Raw genomic sequence first — 9,812 nt, forward strand, 5'->3', positions numbered from 1 at the left:
AACAAAAACAAACTCGTGTAAATGTTTCCAGGAGTGACCCAAGCCAAAATAACAAACAAAACCCACACTAATTAAATAAAACTACACACTAACTAATACTAAGAAAACAAGAAACCTACAACAAACTTTTCTAACTCCCTAACACAAAAACAGAGACACAACCCACAACCAACAAAAATGGCAGTCACTCCCTACCACCAGTGTCCAACACCAAAATACCAAACAAACAATATTTACACAATCTATATGTATGTATATATACACAGCTACTGAAGCAAGAGGGGCGAAGCCAAAAACAAAGTCCAAAAATGGGGAAAAACAAGGTCATACACAAAACTTCATACAAATTTTAAATCACAGCAAAACAACTCCAAACTAACACAGTCTCCTTTCTCTCTCCTCTCCTTCTCTGTTCTGGGAGGGGCTTTTAAATAGCCAACACAGTTGGCTGGGAAACCCGGCAAGGAAGGGGCAATGTCTCAATCAGGGTGGAAATCCTGGCAATGGTCTGGAACACATATACACACAGGCATCCATCTTTCCGTAACAGGTGCTATAAGTGCTATAAGTTACTACATTGCATTACAGTGGAGAGTGAATCATCACAGGTACAAACCCTGTATATGTATCATACCTGTAGGCAATGCCATAACATTGAGTCATTTAATTTTTATTGGTCATGTCTAAGACCATAGGCCATGTTTTTGTAATATTGGCCCACATTAATACCAGAACCTCAAAACAGCCCTTTCCTGTTGTGTCTAGCCAATTTTAATGCATGGTATAGACATAGCTTATTAAAAATGCAAGCAGATTTGTTGTGATGGAGAGCATAACTTCTACTGGAACCACTAATCAGGAAGGAGCAGATTATATTTTGTCATACCAGATTTCACATCATCATCAAGATGAAATATATTCTGCTGTATTCTCTGACTTTCCTGCCACGTCCAGCTCCAGCCTTTCAGTAAGGGGCAAGAATTACTGGTATTGAGAACAGAATCCTAAAGCTGAAACATTAAGGTAACTGCACAGTTTAGTTCAGGCAATAAAGAGACCTGTCAAAAGCAGAGCAATGAGATTAGCCATACACAGTCTCTGCTGGCTCATGTGCTATACCATGCTACACACTTATACTTGCATGTTCTTGCAGATTCTTGTTGTGCTCATTCTCCAGTGAAGTAGCCTGTGAAATGTATCATTTTAAGTTAGCCCGTGAAGCATTTTCCCTATACTAAGCATCTTTGAAGTAGCTCCCAGCATAACCTTAGTTACTGGAGCTTTACCCACTATGAGGAATGTCTTCTCCATGGCTGGAAAAATAAAAGGATATGACAAATCCCACAGGTGTGTGTGAGAGGTGGCTGGGCATGTACACAGGGCTGTAGTTTCAGCTCCAACAAACATGCACTCAGGTTGAACTGGTGCCTCAGGACACTGCCAGAGCCTAGAGACAACCATTTGTGTGCTTTATGCTTTTGGCACATTCACCAAACACCAAACGTCCGTCGAAATTGATCATGTTTGGTCCGGTTTTCGAAATGCTCTTTCAAAAATGAAAATAAAAGCACACACTTTGTATTGTGTGATGAGTGATCCAGACCTTCTCTCTTCTCCTGCCACAGTACCAAGAGTTGGGAGCAGCAGGACTCTTAGGAACCAGATCAGCCTATTTATGTGTTCCCTAACAACCATCCCCTCACACATTCTTATATTTCCCGCCAAAACTGATAACATAACATTGTTATTAAATTGTTGTTTGTATTGGTACAGTGAAACATATGGTTACTGCTTGTAGCAATAATTATAACAAATAATAACAAGTCAATATTGCTTTGTCAGAAAATACACTGATCTATGCATACTTAATTTAAAAGAAAGCAAAACTGAACAGGAATGAATCGCAGCACTTCAAGCCAACTAAGTAATCCAAATCAGTTTACTGTATACACTGTGGGCACAATGATTAGGCAAGAGAGTATTTTGACCATATCCTCATTTTTATGCACATTTTCCAACTCCAAGCTGTATAAACTTGACTGCTTATTTGACTTAAGCATATGAGGTGATGTGTATTTGTATAATGAGTGAGGGTGTGACCTAAGGAGATCAACACCCTATGTCAAGGTGTGCATATTTATTAAGCAGTCTCTTTTCCTCAGGCAAAATGGGCTGAAAAAGAGATCTAATGAATTGTAAAAGTCTTTCAGAGGGATGCAGCACTCTTAAAATTGCTAAGATATTGGGGAGTGATCACATAACCATCAAGCGTTTTGTTGCAAATAGTCAACAGGGTCACAAGAACCATGTTGAGAAAAAAAGATGCAAATTAACTGCCAAAGATTTCAGAAGAATCAAACATGAAGCGACAAGGAACCCATTATCCTCCAGTGCTGTCATATTCCAGAACTGCAGCCTGCAGCCTATCTGGAGTGCCCAGAAATACAAGGTGTTCAGTATTCAGTGACATGTCCAAGGTAAGGGAGGCTCAAACCCAACCACAACTGAACAAGACACATAAGGTGAAATGTCAAGACTGTACCAAGAAAAATCTGAAGATAGAGCTTTCAAAGGTTTTATGGACTGATGAGATGAGAGGACCAGTTGGATGGGCCCATGGCTGGATCAGTAATGGGCAAAAAGATCCACTTTGACTCTGGAGGTGGAGTACTGTTATGGGCTAGTATTAGTTCAAAGTTCAAGTTCAAAGAGGTTTTATTGTCATTTCAGCTATATACAAGTACATAACAAAAATGAGACAATGTTCCTCCAGGACCATGGTGCAACACAAAACAACAGTGCAACAGACAACATGCTACACAAGTGCAAACAGTCCAATATAGTGCAAAAATGTCATTAAATAAACATTAAATAAACGATAATAAATACAGGACAGGACAAACACAAAATGAGTAGACAGTGCAATTATTTAGTCCAGTACACAGTACTGGGCATATGTAAAGCGAGTTGTGCATAGGAATCAGTGACATGCTACCCTGAACATAGCAGTCACTGGTAGCAGCCAGAACAGTTCAGAGTACAGTGTTGATTTAGTACAGTACTCTAGCAGCAAGTAGGATAATGTGCAAGACTGCAACAGGAGTGCATAGTTTGTTTGTGTGAGGTTTGTCTTCAGCACTAGTCCGATGCAAAATAATGTGTGAGTGTGTGTATAGATATGTATGTATGTATGCATGTATGTGTGTGTGTGTGTGTGTGTGTCTGTGTGTGACTGTGTATAAGCATGTATAAAAGTGCCCATTTTGGAATCTGAATTGGAATTTGAGTTAACCAGAGTTCAGGAGTCTAATGGCTTCTGGGAAGAAGCTGTTGCACAGTCTGGAGGTGCGGGACTGGATGCTGCAGTACCTTCTTCCAGATGGCAAAAGGGTGAACAGTTCATGTGAGGGGTGTGTGGGGTCTTTCACAATGTTGGTGGCTTTCCGGATGCAGCGTGTTATGTAGATGTTCGTGATGGAGGGAAGAGAGACCCCAATGATCTTCTCAGCTGTTCTCACTATTCTCTAGAGGGTCTTGCGGTCAAAGGTGGTGCAGTTCCCAAACCAGGTAACAATGCAGCTGCTCAGGATGCTCTCTACAGTACCTCTGTAGAAGGTAGTGAGGATGGGTGATGGGAGATGGGCTTCCCTCAGCTTCCAAAGGAAGTAAAGACGTTGCTGGGCTCTCTTGGTGATGGAACTGGTGTTCAGGGTCCAGGTGAGGTTCTCCGCTATGTGAACACCAAAGAACTTGATGTTCTTGATGATCTCCACCGAGGAGCCGTTGATGGCAAGTGGCGAGCGATCTCGCCTTGCTCTCCTGAAGTCTACAACCATTTCTTTTGTCTTGTCAACATTCAGATACAGGTTGTTGACCTTACACCAGCTCACCAGTTCTCGCACCTCCTCCCTGTATGCTGACTCGTTGTCTTTGTTGATGAGACCCACCACGGTCGTGTCATCAGCAAACTTGATGATGTGATTCGAACTGTGCATTGCTGCACAGTCATGAGTCAGCAGTGTGAACAGCAGAGGGCTGAGTACGCTGCCCTGGGGAGCACCAGTACTCAGTGTGGTGATGTTGGAAGTGCTGCTCCCAATCCGGACTGACTGAGGTCTACCAGTCAAGAAATCCAGGATCCAGTTGCAGAGGGAGGTGTTCAAGCCCAGTAAGCTCAACTTTCCAATCAGATGCTGAGGAACAATGGTGTTGAATGCTGAACTGAAGTCTATGAACAGCATTCTTACGTAGGTGCCCTTTTTATCCAGATGTGTGAGTACCAGATGAAGTGTGGTAGATGGCATCATCTGTAGAGCGGTTGAAGCGGTACGCAAACTGCAGGGAGTCCAGAGAAGGGGGAAGCTGGGTCTTGATATGTCTCATGACGAGTCTCTTGAAGCACTTCATGATGATGGATGTGAGTGCGATGGGACGGTAGTCGTTGAGACACGACACTGTGGGCTTCTTAGGCACGGGGACAATGGTGGTGGTCTTGAAGCATGTTGGGACCGCGGCGCAGCTCAGAGAGATTTTGAAGATGTCTGTCAGGACATCTGCAAGCTGGTCAGCACATTCTGTGAGCACACGACCCAGGATGTTGTCTGGTCCAGCAGCTTTCCATGGGTTAACTCCACGCAGAGTACAATTCACATCAGCCACTGTCAGGCACAGCACCTGGTCATTTTGCGGAGGGATGGACTTTTCCGCTGCAACGTTGTTCTGTGCTTCAAACCATGCATAGAAGTCATTCAGTGCATCTGGGAGGATGGCATCAATGTCACAGGAAGGTGATGTTTTCCTGTAGTTAATAATGGCCCGATTGCCCTCCCACATGCGCCGTGTTTCACCAGTGTCTTTGAAGTGTCCATGGATCCTCTGTGCGTGTGCACGCTTTGCTTCCCTGATAGCATGTGACAGTTTGGCTCTGAGTCACGGTTCCTCAGTAGCATGTGCACCTCAGCAGTCATCCATGGCTTCTGGTTGGGGCGTGTGGTGATGGTCTTGGAGACAGTAACATCATCAATGCACTTGCTGATGTAGCCAGTCACTGATGCTGTATACTCTTCCAGGTTAACAGTGCCACCGTCAGTAGCAGCCTCCTTGAACGTGATCCAAGTCGTCTGCTCAAAACAGTCCTGAAGAGCAGAGATGGCTCCTGCTGGCCAGGTTCTCACTTGCTTCAGAAACGGTTTCGAGCATCTGACGACCAGTCTATATGCAGGAATCAACATTACAGACATGTGATCAGAGTATCCGAGGTGGGGGCGGGGCTCCGCCCGGTATGCACCAGAAATGTTTGTGTAAACGAGATCCAACGTGTTCGCTCCTCTTGTTGCAAAGTTCACATGTTGATGGAATTTAGGCAGTACTGACTTGAGATTTGCGTGGTTGAAGTCTCTGACGACAATAAACAGTCTGTCTGGATGAACGTTCTGCAGTACACTAATCGCTCCATACAGCTCCTGGAGAGCCTCTTGTGTGTTCTGGGTGGAATGTACAGCGTGATTATAAACACGGAGATGAATTCCCGCGGTAAATTATTAATGATGAGCTAGTTGGACTTTTTCTGGTTGAAGATGGACTCAAAATCAACTCCCAAACCTACTGCCAGTTTTAAGAAGACACTTTCTTCAAGCAGAAGTACAGAAAAAAACCCTGCATTTTTCCAGAAGACCATGATTTTTATGCAGGACAATGCTCCATCGCATGCATCGAAGCGCTCCGCTGCATCACTAGTCAGTAAAGGCCTTAAAGATGACAGACTAATGACATGGCCCCCTTCCTAACCTGACCTAAACCCTATTCAGAAACTTTGGGCCCTTCTTAAACAGGGAGGTTTTATTTAGTTGCATAATAATTCTGCACACTAATAGTTGCCCAATAATTATGCACACATATATATTCTGCTAAGAAAGCCAAAACCTCACTTTTACTTTCTTAAATATTCAGGTTTGAAGTTTGTTAACATTTTGGATTGACTGAGAGCACTGTACTTGTTCAATAATAAAATGATAATGAAAACTCAAAAATTCAACTTAATAATTGTGCACACAGTATAGTATAATCAGTCTAGTTCCCATTCACTTATTTCTTTTCTTTTGTGCTTCAGCTGAAAAATTTTGTTCAACCATTCAGTCATGTCCGACTCTTGGATATTCTGTAGGCCAGTCCCCTCCAGTCCCCTCCATGCTTCCCTGTTCTTCATGGCTTCTTTCATTCTGTTCATTCTGTTCATTCCCGTTTCCTACTTGATAGTATCCAACGGGTCCTTGGTCTTCCCTGTTTCCTCCTACCACTGACCATTCCGAGTAGCATCTCCTTTTCCAGTGAATTTGCTCTCATCACATGTCCAAAATAGGTCAGTTTCTGTCTGGTGATTTTGCCTTCCAGGGACACCTCTAGGTTGATATGTTCCAGAACAGCTTTATTGGCAACTCTAGCTGTCCATGGGATTCATAGGCATTTTCTCCAGCACCACAGCTCAAAGGCGTTGATTTTTCTTCTGTCTGCTTTCGTCAGTGTCCACGTCTCACAGCCAAATGTCGTGATTGGGGACACGGTGGCTGTAATCAGCCTTTGCTTGGTGACCACGACATCCTTGCATTTCCATATTTGGTCCATGTTCACCATGGCTGCATGCTTCAGCGCTAATTGACGCTTAATCTGTGCTGTCAAGCCTCCACTGCTATCGATGAGGGATGCAAGGAATACAAAGCTATCAACCAGTTCTATTTATTCATTGTTGATCTTTATGTGGATTTCCTTGTCAGCAGTGGTCATGATCTTGGTCTTCTTGATGTTTAGCTGAAGTCCCATCTTCCCGCTTTCTTCTTTCAGCTTCAGGATCAGCTTCTTCAGGTCCTTCTCATTCTCTGCCAACAGGGTTGTATCGTCTGCATAGCTCAGATTGCTGATGGTTCTTCTGCCTACTTTCACCCCAATGCTCCAATTGTCTAAGTCCTGCTTCCTCATGATCACCTCCGACTAGAGGTTGAAAAGAAAAGGAGAGAGTATGCACCCTTGTCTTGTGCCCCTTTTCATCTTGAACCACTCCATGTCCCCATACCTGGTTTGCACTGTGGCTTCTTGATCGTCGTAGAGTGACCTGATCAACCTGATCAGGTGCATTGGCACGCCTACCTCTCTCAGTGCTACCCAAAGCTTGACATGCTCGATGCAGTCAAAAGCCTTGGTAGAGCTTCTTTTGGTACTCCCTTGGTAGAGCTTCTTTTGGTACTCCCTTGCCATTTCCATGATCCATCTCAGACTTGTGATGTGGTCAGGGGTCCCTCTGCCCTTGCAGAATCCAACTTGGACATCAGGAATGTGTCGATCAAGGATGTTGCCCAAGCGCTTCTGGATGATCTTTAGAAGCAACTTGGTGGCGTGAGGAATCAGGGCGATCAATTTATAGTTGACACAATCCCTGGTGTCTCCCTTCTTCAGCAGTGGGATGAAAACTGATCTTTTCCAGTCCTTTGGCCATGTACAGTCCACCATATCTTCCAGCATAGTGTTGTCAGTGCAGTTCTTGGGACTGGTTTGAGTAGCTCAGCAGGGATTCCATCGATGCCAGGTGCTTTGTTGTTTGGCAGCTGCCTCCGTGCTCACTCCACTTCACTTTCCATTTCCATTTCCATTTATGGCATTTAGCAGACATGCTTATCCAGAGCGACTTACAAAGGTGCTTTGTCATTTACTCATAGCATATATCCAAGTACAGTATAGTAGGTTAGAATTAAACATACCAGTGAACTAGAATACTGTAGAATACAGGGATGAATGCTGATACCTAGAAGTGCAAAATACATAAGGTCTATCTTAAACAATGATAATTGCTATAAACAATAAGTGCTAGAGTTTGTTAAAACGCATAAATAATGCCCTACAATAAGTAATAAATTAGTCAGTCAATAAGGGAGCAGTGGCAGTTGTCCTTTAAATATTCTGCAAATAGATGGGTCTTCAGTCTGCGTTTGAAGACTGCAAAGGACTCTGCTGTCCGGACAGCAAGCGGGAGTTAATTCCACCATCTTGGAGCCAGGGCAGAAAATAGTCTCGATGCTTGTCATCCATGAGACCTGAAGCAAGGTATTTCAAGCCGAGCTGTACTTGAGGTTCGAAGTACTCGAGGTACAGTTCGGGCTTTGACCATTGACCATTTGACCATGTATGAAGGGGCTGGTCCATTTTTGGATTTGTAGGCAAGCATCAAGGTTTTAAATCTGATGCGTGCAGCTACAGGGAGCCAATGAAGGGGGCGCAGCAGTGGAGTAACGTGTGAACTTCAGAAGATTGAAGACCAGTCATGCTGCTGCATTCTGGACAAGTTGTAGAGGTTTGATGGCTCTTAGAGGAAGACCAGAAAGTAGCGAGTTGCAGTAGTCTAGCTTTGAGATCACAAGAGACTGCACAAGCACCTGGGTAGGTTTCTGCGAAAGAAAGGGTCGAATCCTTTGTATGTTACAAAGGAGGAATCTGCAAGACTGGGTTAGATTAGAAACATGAGTTGAGAATGACAACTGGTTGTCCAAAGTTATGCCCAGGCTATGGGCAGCTTCAGATGGTGATACCAGGGAGTTCTCAAAGGAAACAGTGAGGTCATGGTAAGGGTTGGGAGTACCTGGGATGAACAGAAGCTCAGTTTTACTGGGGTTGAGTTTCAAGTGGTAGGCTGTCATCCATGACGCAATGTCAGTCAAGCATGCCAAGATACATCTGGAGACCTGTGTGTCAGAGGGTGGAAAAAAAAGAAATAATTGAGTGTCATCGGCATAGCAGTGGTAGGAGAAACCATGAGATATTACATCACCAAGAGAACGAGTATACAAAGAGAAGAGAAGGGGGCCCAATACTGAGCCATGTGGAACACCAGTGGAGAGTCTACACGGTTTGGATGTGGATCCTCTTCATGTCACCTGATAGGACCATCCATCCAGATAGGACTGAAACCATCTCCAAGCAGAGCCAGTCACACCAAGCCTGGAAAGAACAGAGAGAATGTTGTGGTTCACTGTGTCAAAGGCTGCTGAAAGGTCTAGAAGAATCAAAACAGATGACTGTTTGGCAGCTTTAGAGCCATGAAGTTTCTCAGTCACCGCTATGAGGGCCGTTTCTGTAGAATGTGCTGATTTATAGCCAGACTGATTGGGATCATGCAGCTGGTTCTGGGTGAGAAAAAGAGACAATTGATTATAAATTGCTCGTTCAAGGGCAGAGGAAAGAGGGAAGTGATACCGGTCTGTAGTTGGTAATGCTGGAGCTGTCAGGTGTGGCCTTCTTGAGGATTGGTACCACCCTGGCAGTTTTGAATGCAGTAGGCACATATCCAGAAGATAAAGAGTTGTTGATGATGACAGAGATGAAAGGAAGCAGATCTCTTGCGATTGTCTGGAACAGAGCAGAAGGAATTGGATCCAACGGACATGTAGTCGGATTGTTGGAAGTCAGGAGTTGAAGAATTTCATCTGTGGAGAGAGGAGGGCTGGGGGCAGGCGGGGAGGACTTAGCGGATCTGGAGGAGAGAGGGCACAGAAGATTCATTGATGAGGAGAGTGTAGAAATGAAAGTATTTGTAACTGTATATAAAGAGAGAGAGGATAGAAAATCAGGGTGAGGAAGGGTGGACAAAATAGTAAAAGTAAGGGAAGAGGGAGTTATTGAGCGCAGATTGTGACAGAGGAAGGAGGAACATGTCGGAGAGGACTGGATGGAAAGAGAAGGAAGGGAGAGAGAGAAGGATAGAAAGTGATGGTCCCAGGGGTGGAGGGGGGTGACTGCAATGTCCAACGTTGTGGTGGTATGGGTGAAGA

Source organism: Electrophorus electricus, chromosome 4 (genome assembly GCF_041902795.1).
Source record: "Electrophorus electricus isolate QZ-2024a chromosome 4, ASM4190279v1, whole genome shotgun sequence".
Lineage (NCBI taxonomy): Eukaryota > Metazoa > Chordata > Actinopteri > Gymnotiformes > Gymnotidae > Electrophorus > Electrophorus electricus.